The sequence below is a fragment of the Ischnura elegans genome, chromosome 6 (assembly GCF_921293095.1).
Source record: "Ischnura elegans chromosome 6, ioIscEleg1.1, whole genome shotgun sequence".
NCBI classification, from domain to species: domain Eukaryota; kingdom Metazoa; phylum Arthropoda; class Insecta; order Odonata; family Coenagrionidae; genus Ischnura; species Ischnura elegans.
The window spans coordinates 37,557,918-37,570,770 of record NC_060251.1 but is presented as its reverse complement, the minus strand read 5'-3'; positions in this window follow the sequence as shown (position 1 = coordinate 37,570,770).

Genomic DNA, 12,853 nt, shown 5'->3' with positions numbered 1-12,853 from the left:
GAGGACGCTATCATTAATACCAGAGTTAAAATCCCGAGGGCGATATGCAAATGTCCTTGATGAAATTTGTGTAGCTACAAATTAGAAAAAAGCGAGGATATTTTTTTCACGATAATTGCTTTTCATTCTCTCTGAAATATCTAGTGTCAAAGGAATCAAGCATTAAATGCTATAGATCACGACAGCGTTGTTAAATTGAACGAAATCAATTATTCACTGACGTGCAGAAATAAGTAAAAATGTATGTGCAGTGATGAAAAATGAAAGTTCTTCAACGTGCTGTTATATAATTTGAAAAACATAGGAAATTGAGCATTATGGCGAATACTTAGTAGAATTTGTCATGTGTTATCTAAATCACAAAATTATATTAAAGAAATTTTTTTGGATTGGAAACCAGTCAATCTCTAATCGAAAATTATTTCCCGATGCTTCAATCTAAGAAAACAAGAACTCAATTATCCTCTTCGGTCCTGGTGTATTGTATACAATACATCGACGTTTGAGTTTTTCCCGCTTGGCCAGGTGAGATAACGTTATTCCAACTAGTTCAGTGCTCCATCCATCAGATCCATGACAGCATCATATCAGAAGCATGATTCACAGAAATCGTTAATGTTGTTTGTTAACATCTAAGTAACCATAACACATGAACTTCAGACCAAAACAACGGTTTAATGTCCCGGATCTGAAGAGGTTATAGTATTGGATTAATAAATGGCAAAACAATTCCTCAATAACCATTATGATACTTGAAATAGGGTTCGTATAAAATGGTCTTTACTAACTAACTAACTAAATCATTGCTAAGTTCCGACTAAATTTAATGATAAAATGCAACCCCTCTCTACTGTAAAATCGTCAAAGTAGCTTGATTGAGTTAGTCATAAACGGTAATTTTGTTATGCATAATTTTATGCGATTCTCATAAGGATTAAATCCTATAATTGCTAGATAATCGTTGTCTCACATTATCCATTATTGCTGCTAGCATATTGGATTTCAAGGGAATTATCGACGATTCTCAATATCTTCCTTTTTCCAGCCATCAAATTTCATTAGAAGGTCCCAAAGCATCCAAGGGAACAATTGACGCATCAAATCAGATCGCATCAATACGGCTAGGAAAAAAGAAAAGTTACTAATTGGTCATGGCCCACACTCCAGCTGGTTCTAATGCCTTTTTTAGTTTGTTGAACTCTTTCCTAGCTTTTGAGAAACGAAATTATTGGTGTTCGCCCATTGTCAAGCTCTAGGCGAAAGTATGTTGGAAAGGTTTTTATATGGTTTTCTTGGTATTAGGCGACGAAACATATTACTTATACAGTGGAACTTGGTTATAGCGTCATCAAAGGGACTAGAAGATATTTAACGTTATATCCGAGTGACGGTGAATTAAGTCTTAAAAACAGACATTTATGTACTTTTTCAATCATTTTTCCTCATAGTAAATTTATATTTATATGAGAAAAAAATAGTTATCTTTTTTTCCTATGAAAAAACTCGTACGGAACGATATTTCAAGGACGTGTCTATGCTGTATTAAAACCTATACTGTATGGCGTACACAACTAACTCTATCAAAGACCACAGGTATACCGGACTGAGTAAACGCCGAGAAAACACAGCAATTACCATTTTATCTAGTGAAGTTGGATATCCCAAGGAGATCTATAGTACCTGTCTGAATCCACCAATGATTTGGAGCATCCTTCACTGCGGAATTGAGCCATGAACAGTGACAGAAGCGAATAAATAAAGGGTACAGAACTACGATATTGTGTCCAACAGAAGAAGGAAGATGATCAAATGGGTCTACCGTATTATTAATGAGGAAGTCCTAAGAAGAGTGGCCGAGAGGAGGAGTTTCATGAAAACCTTTATAAGAAGACAGAACAACATGGTCTTCATGGTATTTTGAGACATGACGGCCGGATGAAGACAATCATCAAGGCTCAAGTACATGGCAAAACGGAAATGGAATACCTCGAGTGAAATATATGGAACAGGTAAAAAATTACTATCGCACTATTCAATTCAATCGATGGGAAGAGTATTTGAAGTGTGTGTCTCTTTTTTCAGTGCATTTTTACATGCTTTTTCTTAACATGATTAGGCTGTGTGTCCGTTTCATCGATGGAATCTTGTAATTGATTTTCCTCCTTCTTCCCTTTGTCTGATTGGCTTGAAATATTGCACACTTCCTTATTTCTTGTGACAATAGAATATAAAATAATCAGACACTTGAAATTTTGTTCTCTTGTGCTCTAATTTATTAACTAAAATTACGTATGGAAAAAATAGTTTTAAAAATTTTCAGTAGATAGCGTTAGTTAGAAATTATTTCACAGAAATTTCTTTAATAATTCAGGTTAATCACACGATTCATCTCTAAAGAGTAGAAAATATAAATAAAATGAAAACGATTTTAATGTGACGCTCTTCTTTCAGAAACAGAATAAAATTCCCTAAATTAATGATCATGCATATTGATATTGCGTGCCAATCCTGACTCACCTATCAGGCTCTGCTATCATTCCTACTAAACACCCAAAAGAGCATTCACATTTAATTCTTCGAGTAAAGGAAAGATAGTGTCTTTACTTTTTAATGCATTTTGCACTGTTTTCATAAATACACATAAATATTTATTAATTTAAAATATCTTTTTCATAATTTTTATCATGACCACGCATACTAGGGTTAATATCAAGTATCTCTACTCCAATAGGCATACATGGTTGGAAAAAAGACTACTAATGACGAATCAACGGCGAGTCTAAAATAGCTATCACAGCACAGCATGTTTTACGACATACAATCATCGCCATTTTACAACGTTCTATTTTAGAGCAACATGTATTATGCATGCGGTGCCAGATTATCTACCCTAACCTTTTCCTCCACACGTTATTCTAATCGCTGTTGAATGATTGCGTCCGTATGACTTAGCGAGGAAGCGACCCGCTTTATTTTTATACCCGAAAAATTCCCTTGTTCTCGAAGGTCCCTTGAGGACAGCAATTCGAGGATTTAATGGCGTTAGATAAAAAAGGTCGGGTAAGTAGAGGAGTGGGCGTTAAATTGGGTTTTGGAGGGTTGAATGAGACGAAGGTACTCGAGGGACGGAATGACTGAGAAACGAATGTAAGAGGCATTTGACGGCGATCGGGCGTAAAAAAATAGGGGGAGAAAAACAAGCTGTAGGCGGACGCGTAAAAAAAGGGAATGGAAATAAATTTGGTAGGATTGAGAGGAAAAAGGGTGGAGAGTTGGTAATGACATTAGTTTTATAAGGAATGAAGGCAGACTCCGAGATAGGAAAAAAAATTATTTGAGTAGGTATTGTACGTAGGGAAAAATATAAATAAAAACTAGTGGTGTAAAATACGTTGTATTACTTGTGAAATGTTCATAATCATCCTTTATTTGAGGTAAATGTAAGGGTTTTATTTGCAACTAGCCAGCCATCCGGCGTTCTTGGGAAAGCTGGAACCCTCAGAAAGGGAAACTTAGAAACTTAGAAGGGAATCCATGGTCATACTGGCCTCTCAACGAGAAAAATATGGAAGAACGTAAGAAGAAACACGATTTGTCAGAGTGAATGGTTAAAAGGACAGCAAGGTTATTCGTGGGTCACTGAGTTTGAGAGCAAAGGCAGTATTAGAACTGGAAGTCACCAAATCAGCTTTCAACTCGCAAAAAGCGTGCATAAACATATAAAAGCATGGCAGATTGAAATGGGGATATTATCGGGAGGTGGGAGAGTAAGCAGTGGGCGGGGTTCTAATTAGTACGGAGCGCACTGGCAGGGTTCGGTAATTAAAAAACGACGCGTCGGACACAACTGAAAGTAGCATTACGGGATTTGCGAGCATGAGATGCACGGATGCACTGACTTTGGTCGCAATCCATGCGGCCGTATGGTAATGCATAGCGGACAGACAAACAGGCACCGTCTGGGCTCAGCGTACCCCGAAACACATTTCTATCGTAAAAGTGTGTTTCTTTCTTTTCATTCTTGTCCATTTCTTCTGTTGGTGAGTGGTGACATAGCCTTGAGTGGTGAGCTGCCCAAGTGCCATCTATTGGTTACTCTTTTGGGCCAAAGCAAAGGGAGTTTTCTGTGTATAAACCCCCGCCGAAGTCATGGTAAAGCACCCGGCCGGCGGCAACCGGGACCACAGTTTTTGGGTATATAACCGATCTTAAAGAACGGACAAAACTGACCAATAAAAACACAGAAACACATACAAAGGAGACACAATAACTAGCTGACGTTTCAACGGGATGACCCGCTATCTTCGGTGCCGAAGGTGAACTGCCTAATATATATATTTTTTTTCTTTTTCCATCTTCCACAGCAACGTTGTCCTCGTCCTTTTTCCATTGTTCCTATCCCTTTCTTTCCTTACCTCTGAATTTATTTGAATGTTTACGTCGCAAGGGTATTAGAAGAGGATCATTGTGATATTTATGAGATGAGCGGTGGTAAATCCAAGGGTATATATACTATTAAGTAAATTGATGGCATTGTGCTAGTGGAGAAAATCTCCCATGGGTGTGAAAGAAATGTTCACCGCCTGGCTGTCGAACCACAATGACATTATTTTAAATCTTTTAAATAGCTCGCGCTAAATCAGTTCTGATCGTATGCCAAATCTGTCCTAGTCGTATCCATGAATATTTAAAAAATAATGTATAATCCATGAACACTAAAAAGATAATGTCAAACCTATTCTGGAGTGGATGTATGTCCACGGGCATCCAAAAACCCTGTGGTAGATATTCGCTTATGATTAGCCGACCCGCCGTCAATTCACCGCCTAAATAGTAATTTAAAAAGAGGGAACGGAAGCAAATTTAGAGAGGGATTTAGGGAGCCAAGAAGGATAGAATGGAAGCGATAGGATGAAGGCAGACACGGCGTTATGGGAAAAAACAGGACATGAGGAAGAATAATACGCACAGCCAGCGCTGATATGTTGACTGACTGGCTTTTTTTATCGTTGGGTTTAGTCGGGTTGAAAGGCAAGGTTTAACCACCGCCCTCAACGTTCCAACGCACTAACTTTCTGTTTTATCCTAACTTGTGTTTTTGCATCTGGCTCTGTAGCTATTATTTTTTGTGAGGCTTCACTCGTTTTACCTTTTTTTTTACTGGTTGGTTAGCGGACTCGGTCGTAAGGCAAAATGTCCGATTGTTTAACAAAAAAATAGCCTCGGGTCTCCCTTTATTTGGAAACGGATACGACATCCTTTCTGCTGACCTCACGATGTTGACTCCTCTGTTATTTTTCGGCAATTGTGTAGTTATTTTTACGCATTGCGGTCTACATTTGAAAGGGTTTTCTTTATTTTTTGGCCAAAAACTAATGCAGCGGGTTAGAATTGTTCGGAAGCAATTCTTAGCGTTTTTTTAAATTAAACTGTGTTCTCCAAAGCACGAGTACTTTACGCGCCTCTCTTCATGAAAAACGAATTTTTGAAAACGCATATCGATGTTTTTAACTTCTTTTTGTCGCTTCCACAAAACCTGGGGGATGATTCATTCGGTTCTGAAACCGCACGTGCGTTGAAAGTGGTCTTCTCTTTTTCGGTTGCACACGTTTGTGTTCCACTGCTGGCATATTGGACCAATTAAAACGGGAAGGGATGGAAAAACGTCCCGGCAGAACCGACAAAACCGATTCCGTCAGAATATCAAGAGCGTATGGTAAACGATTTTTCCATTGCCAATGCGAATCTTTTTGCCTGATATTTCCTTGAATATTTTCTCTCTAGTGAAGTCATCGTTTGGAGCAACGTCGCTGATTATTCTCTTCACTCACCTAATTTTTCAAATGGCGGTTTGCCTAATTTAAGTTGTTTTTCTTTGCTGTTTATCTTGGCTGATTTTGTATGTTTTCTTACCAAAGATATGCTTTATACAGATTTCATCCAGTTTTTTTTACACCAATGATTTTAGTAAATTATGTAGGCGCAAAATTGCAGTACGAAAAGTGGCTAAATGATTTTCAATGAATTTCTTGGTTCTTTTTGCATGAGAAGCATTGCAAAGCACTTGATATTAACAATGTGCATTCTAGTTGTTATTGAATGAAATGTTTGACTGTAGTAAGCTGTGTACTTTGCTGGCTACGAAGTTTGTGGAAAAATAAAATAAATATGTGAGGAATTTCGACTCCCTGCCATTGCCGGAAACGTGTGGTAGGGCCCCTACTACGTCATTAAATTTGAAAACACGAAGCTTTAAACAGAAGAAGGCTGTTAATTCCCTCAGAAAATCAGAGAAGCCATAGAAATAATAAAAATCACCGTTGAATTTAAACGGAAAGGACGTATATGTCCTTCATAGCTCCTGGAAAAGACTAATCCAACAGATATCCAATGAGGAAGCAACACCCAGATATCCCTCGGTGGAAATAGGATAGTTAGAAAAAAATATTATGATGGAAATGGCGTTTTGCAGTTCGTAAACTGGCGACAAGGACTGCAGCGATTGATGGCCCAAATAGCAATTTAAAATCCAAATTGGTTTATCCGAGGAGAATATTTGCAAATGTGCAATTATCTGCCACGTATTCAAATATAGTTCCATTCACGGATATTGCTTGTAATATCGCCAGGCGTGCAATATTTTGTTTGATTTGGAGAAGTTTTTCATCATTCTCTCGCTTTGAGTGCAATGTGAACTTGTACGGCTTATCTGTAGCCGGAAATCGAGAATTTTTCTAGGATAAATCGCTTGCCTGGGAGGGATGTGTGGGAAGTCAATCTCACATCTATTTTTTATAAACGTCGTTCCAAAGGACAAATGTGGCTTGCAGTGTGTATAATTCTCCATATTTGTGGATCAAATATTCTTTTTTCATATTTATTTTTTATTCTTTTTTATTTTCTTATTTAATTTTTTATTCTTTTTGCATCTACTCAAGATCTTTTTCAACTTTAGAATCGCCAGATTCCTGCTCTCCCAAATTAAGTTTTGTTCAATCCAGCTGCCAGATATAATATTTTAAAAGTTTATTGATTGAATTTACTAGTGTGCGGTGATAATTTTGATTAGGAAGGATTTGGGAATGATAAAAGGAAACGTAGGTATATATTAAAAATTCAGTTCATAGTCGCAGCAAATGTTTTCCACTTCTCCATGGGAGCATATTTAAAAATGATCACGGGGCCCTGTCATTTAACGTTGGCTGTAGTAGAACAGCTTCTGAAGTGAAAGTAGAAATTTTTAATATTTAAGTATTATAGGCAGTAATGACCCCGTTTCATATGCTCCTGAATTATCCAACGCACTTTTTTTTATCACCGTAGAGGTTGCCTATAGAAACATTTTATCACGAGAAACATAAAATTCGGAAAATTTCATTGAAGTTTTTACTTCTTGTTAGATAACTTTTCTCTCGTCTACATTCGATTCTTTAATGCTTACACCCATATATCATGGGAGCCCATTATAATTTTAGAATGTTGCCTTCTCGATGTCACTGCTACCCTTTCTCTGATTTTAAAGATTACATAACCATGCAGATGATGATTCCGCAATTCTATTATTCCTGTCTCGTGGGAACCCATAAAAATCTCAAAATGTTACCTCTGAATTCTGGATTATATAAGTCATTTTATTATAGAGCCTAAAAGAGTATTATTAAAACGGGTTTCAAAACCGTTATTCCGTGATGACGTTAACTACCAATGACGTATTCCTTTCGAAGGCGATGTTATTTGAATCAAAAACGTCTTTCTCAGCCGAAGAAGTGATGGCTAAATTTTTATCTCTCGTCATCCTCAAATGCGTGAAAATATCTTGAAGTCAGATGAACCCTAAGTGAAATGTGATGCCAGCATTGTAAATATTTTCTAACCGCTTTACATGCTAGAGTAATTAATTTTCTTGGATCGCCAGTATGCAAGTTTTCACCACATAAAAAATCCAAGTTGAAGGTTTGACTTGCGATTCACAAGTTGTCCATGATAACAGACTTATCAGATATCAGGAAATGGCATTTTAACTGGTTAAGAGTAAAGTTTGGCAACAATGTATTAGGGACGTCCAGTGACGACCAATCTCCTAAATAGTAAACTACGAAATTTGAAATGCCATTGTTTGGACGCTATTTAACTCCTCATGTATTAACTTGTAATATTTTGAATTCTTCCACACCTCGCAATTGATCTGAATGCGTTCTTAATGACGTCTTTTTATCCATGCAACCATTTATCGTCTCTGGCTGCTTTAGGTTCTGTTTATTTTCGGACCTTTTGTTACATTCTTTTGAATTCACTGCGGATAAGCGAGTTCCAGTAGTACAACATCAACTATATACGCAAAATAATAAAATAGTAGCCCTTTTTCTTTTCGCCCAAAACTGTTGCGAATGAATATTTGAGACCCCTTGAAATGGGAGGGAAACAGCTTAGTGTCGGCCAAACAGCGTGATGCCCTGAGAGGAGGAAAAATGGGCCACTGGGGTAAGTCGGGGTTGCTGTTCTCTGAAGAGGGACAGCGGGAATGACCAGAATAGGATGATTTTGCGCGGACGATACCAAGAAGAAAGACCTAAGAAAATAATGACCGGCAAAGGATATTTTCTCAAGAAGAAATGCAAATAAAATAAAAATAAAGTCGTTTAAATGAAAAATGAAATGTGCACGGAAAAAAAAAGATTTGATTAAAACTATCGAACTTGTGTAATAGGGAGTATTTTTGTTAAATATACTTTAACTTTGATGCAAATTACTAAGCACTTGATTTATTTTACCAAACGCTAGCGTGAGCTCTTGATATGTTTCATCAAACATTTCAAGGAGTCATGGTTGAGCTTCCACGCGAGACAGACGTGGGCTGGTGCTTCGCTCGAGACAGGCAGGTGCCTCAGTGATGTGTTCAGTTGCGTCCAGAGTATAAGTGCATTCAATTACGAGGATAACTTCCTACTCAATTTAGAAGCTCGAGTTACTAATATTAAGTGGAAACCGCAGTTTAAAATGGCTAATTGCAGTGTATGTAATGTGAATGTTCTTAAGCGCCAGCTAAGGATTACCTGCAGTGAATGTCAAACTCAGTGTCACGCTACTTGTGTTCACTTGTCCAAAGAGGATATCGAGTATATTGGCGCTGAAAAGCAAAGTTGGCGTTGTCCTACCTGTGCTGCGGAAAAACGTAAGAGCATGTCAGTAGTTCCACTGGCGGATACGGACACTGCTAGTATCTCTCATATTATAAACCTTCTAGAAGAAGCTAAAGAGGACAGGAAACGCATGGAATTGGACTTGAACAAGGCTATTGAGTTTGTGCACAATAGATTAGATGAAAATACTAAAGTGCTTCAAGAAAACTCAACGCAAATTGCTGAATATTTAGCGACAATAGACTTACTTAGGCAAGAAAATGTTGGCTTAAAATCTCGAGTGAGTGAATTAGAAAAGAGGTTAGACGACCAAGAGCAATATTCTCGCGTTAATGACCTTGAAATACACGGCATTCCCCAGCAACCAAATGAAAATACCTTAGAAATCGTGAAAAGTGTGGGGGACGCCCTTGGTGTTAAAATAACCGACGATATGGTGAACACATGCCACCGATTGGGAAAGAAGGGACACGAAGGCGGAACGAGAGGTATCATAGTCAAATTCGTCCGTAGGTATACAAAAGAAGAAATTCTTCAAAAGAGGCGAGTGAAAAGGACCTTCTCCACACGGCACCTGGGCTTGGCGACCGATACTCCGGTGTACATAAACGAGAGCCTGAGTCCAGGTCGGAGGAGACTCTTCGCTGCTGCGCGTCTTGCGAAGAAAGAAAAGGGATACAAATATTTATGGCTAAGGCATGGGACAATACTCATAAGGAAGAAGGAGAATGATCAAGTAATCACTCTGAAATCCTCTGATGACCTGGAGAAACTGTAAGCATTCTGTGAGTGAGTTATGTATGTCTTCAACCTATCTTTACTAACAAAATGCAGAGTACTGTTAATGATAGTGGATTTAATGGTGGCAGGTTCCTTGTCTTGCATCAAAATATAAGAAGTCTAAGAGCTAATTTTGATAAATTTGTATTTCAACTAATTAATCTCGATATAAAACCCGCTGTAATTGTTTTGACAGAAATTTGGGTCAATGACACTGAAGTATCTATGTATCAAATAACTGGCTATCGGAGTTTTGATGTGTGTAATAATAACTATAGGGCTGGAGGAGTTATTGCATATGTAGCAGATACTTATGAGTGTTCTTCTATTGATCTGGGTGAATTAAAAACTGCTGATATGGTTAAAATATCAGTAGGGATAAATGATTCTTCTTGGATAAGCATTATTGGTGTATATAGACTTAATTTTAATCCTGTTGAACATTTTTTGAGTGAATTGGAGAATGTATTAACCATCTCTCGTGAGAGGAATTTAATTGTAATTGGTGATATTAATTTATGTATATTACAACCCAACGATATTTCCTTTGAATATCAAACCCTTATGGCTAGTCATGGACTGGACCAGCTTATTCGAGTACCAACTAGAATTAGCAAAACGGGTAGTACATGTATACATCTCATTTTTTGCAGAAGTAGAGATAACTATAAGTATGAGGGAAGAGCGGACGATTGGGGTTTAACAGACCATCATGCTGTATCATGTTCTTTAAATATTAATGTACCCATTAATATATACGAACGAGTTTATAGAAGCCATTGCCGGATAAACTTTAACCATCTAAATAATAGTTTGCTAAGATGTGACTGGAATGATGTTTATTCACAACAAAATGTCAATGAAGCCTATGAAATATTTATAAATAAATTGAAATGCTGCATTGAAAAAGCTGAATACGTGTCAGACAGTAACAGATCGGGAGGAATGAAGAGGCCATGGATGACTTACGCTTTGTGCGGGAGAATTTCTAGGCGAAATTTTCTGCATAAAAAAATGAGGAAACACCCTGAAAATGAAAAGCTAAATAGGTACTACGTATCGTACACGCAAAGATTAGAATATGATATTAAAAAGCGCAAAGAAAAGTATTACAGGGACCTATTTGATAGTAATGTCAATAATACCGCTGCTCAATGGCGCATTTTAGATTCACTCACGGGAGGAAAGCAAGGAAATGAGAATTGTGTAAAAATTAGAACTAGTAATGGTATCGTTGTCACTAAGTGCCAGGACATTGTAAACGAATTTAGTTCACATTATGGTAAAGTAATTCAAGAATTGACCCAGAACAATTATTTTGAAAGTAATACGAATAAATACAAAGAAATATTCCCAACCTCCAATTCAATTGACTCACTGTTTTTTGTTCCTACTGATGCGAAAGAAATTAGCAGCATTATTAAGAAATTAAAGTCTAAAAAATCTAAAGGTGTTGATAATATTTCCACACAAGTTATAAAAGAAGTAAATGCAAATATTTCGGAGGTCCTTGCCCATATTGCTAATCTAAGTATGTATACTGGAATATTTCCTAAACAATTAAAAACTGCAATAGTGATACCAATTTTTAAAAAAGATGATAAAATGAACGTAAATAATTACAGACCAATATCCCTATTATCTGTATTTGCTAAAATAATAGAAAAAGTTGTTAAAGTCAGACTTCTTAAATTTCTAAATCAGCATAGTTTTTTCAATAAAAACCAATTTGGATTTATGAGTGGTAAGAGTACAGAGGATGCATTATTAAAATTCTGTTCAGAGCTGAACGACGGACTGAATAAGAACTGTAGAGTTGCAGGCTTATTTGTAGACATTACCAAAGCCTTCGACTCCATTAATCATAACATACTAATGAATCGATTATGGGAAGCGGGTATACGTGGAACCGCATATGATTGGTTTCAAAGTTATCTTTGTGATCGAGATCAATGTGTGCGTCTCAAAAATTGCTACAGTGAAAAGATTCGACTCACCTGTGGTGTCCCACAGGGTTCTGTGTTGGGACCCATACTGTTTTTAATATATGTAAACAATTTATGTGCTGGCAGGTTTAAAGGTCAATTAACGTCATTCGCAGATGGCACTGCACTAAGTTACTCTGTTAATAGTGTTGATGATCTATATGAACACATACAAAGTGATCTATTAACACTCAATATGTGGTTTTCGGCTAATTATATGTTGTTAAGTGAAAAAACGAAATATATTATGTTTAGCATGAGTAAATCTACCTCAAACAAAAGTAAACTATACTATCAATGTGCAAATTGTATAAAAGATAATGTTACTTCCTGTGATAAATGTATTTTGATCGAACAGGTTAGTCACATAAAATATTTAGGTATATATTTTGACCAAAATTGTAAATGGAAGTCTCACATAAATAAATTAAAATCAGAAATGATTACTATTGTAAGAAAATTCTACTTCCTCAGATACATATGCCCTGAATCAGTGTTAAAAATGGTATATTATGCTCTCGTTAATTCAAGATTGCAATACGGAATAGCCTGCTGGGGTGGAGCATATTTTATCAACATTAAACCATTGATAGTGGCGCAAAAAAGGGTTATCAGGGTTATAACACGATCGTATAGGAAAAGCCACTCATTTCCTCTATTCAAAAAATTAGATGTCCTCCCACTAAGGCATTTATTCATTTATAAAGTCCTTAGAATATTCTATAACCGTAGTGGTGAAAAGGCCCGACCACAAAACTATGACATTAGAGCTTGGAGAAACTTCCATATACCTAGGCCGACGACCGAAATTTATCGACAGTCATACAATTACTTAGGGCCTAAATTGTTTAGCATGTTGCCGAGTAATGTAGCAAACTCGGAAAAAAGATGGGGATTTAAATCCGCAGTTAAAAAATGGCTTATGATGTGTGAGGAAGTAGAGTTTCT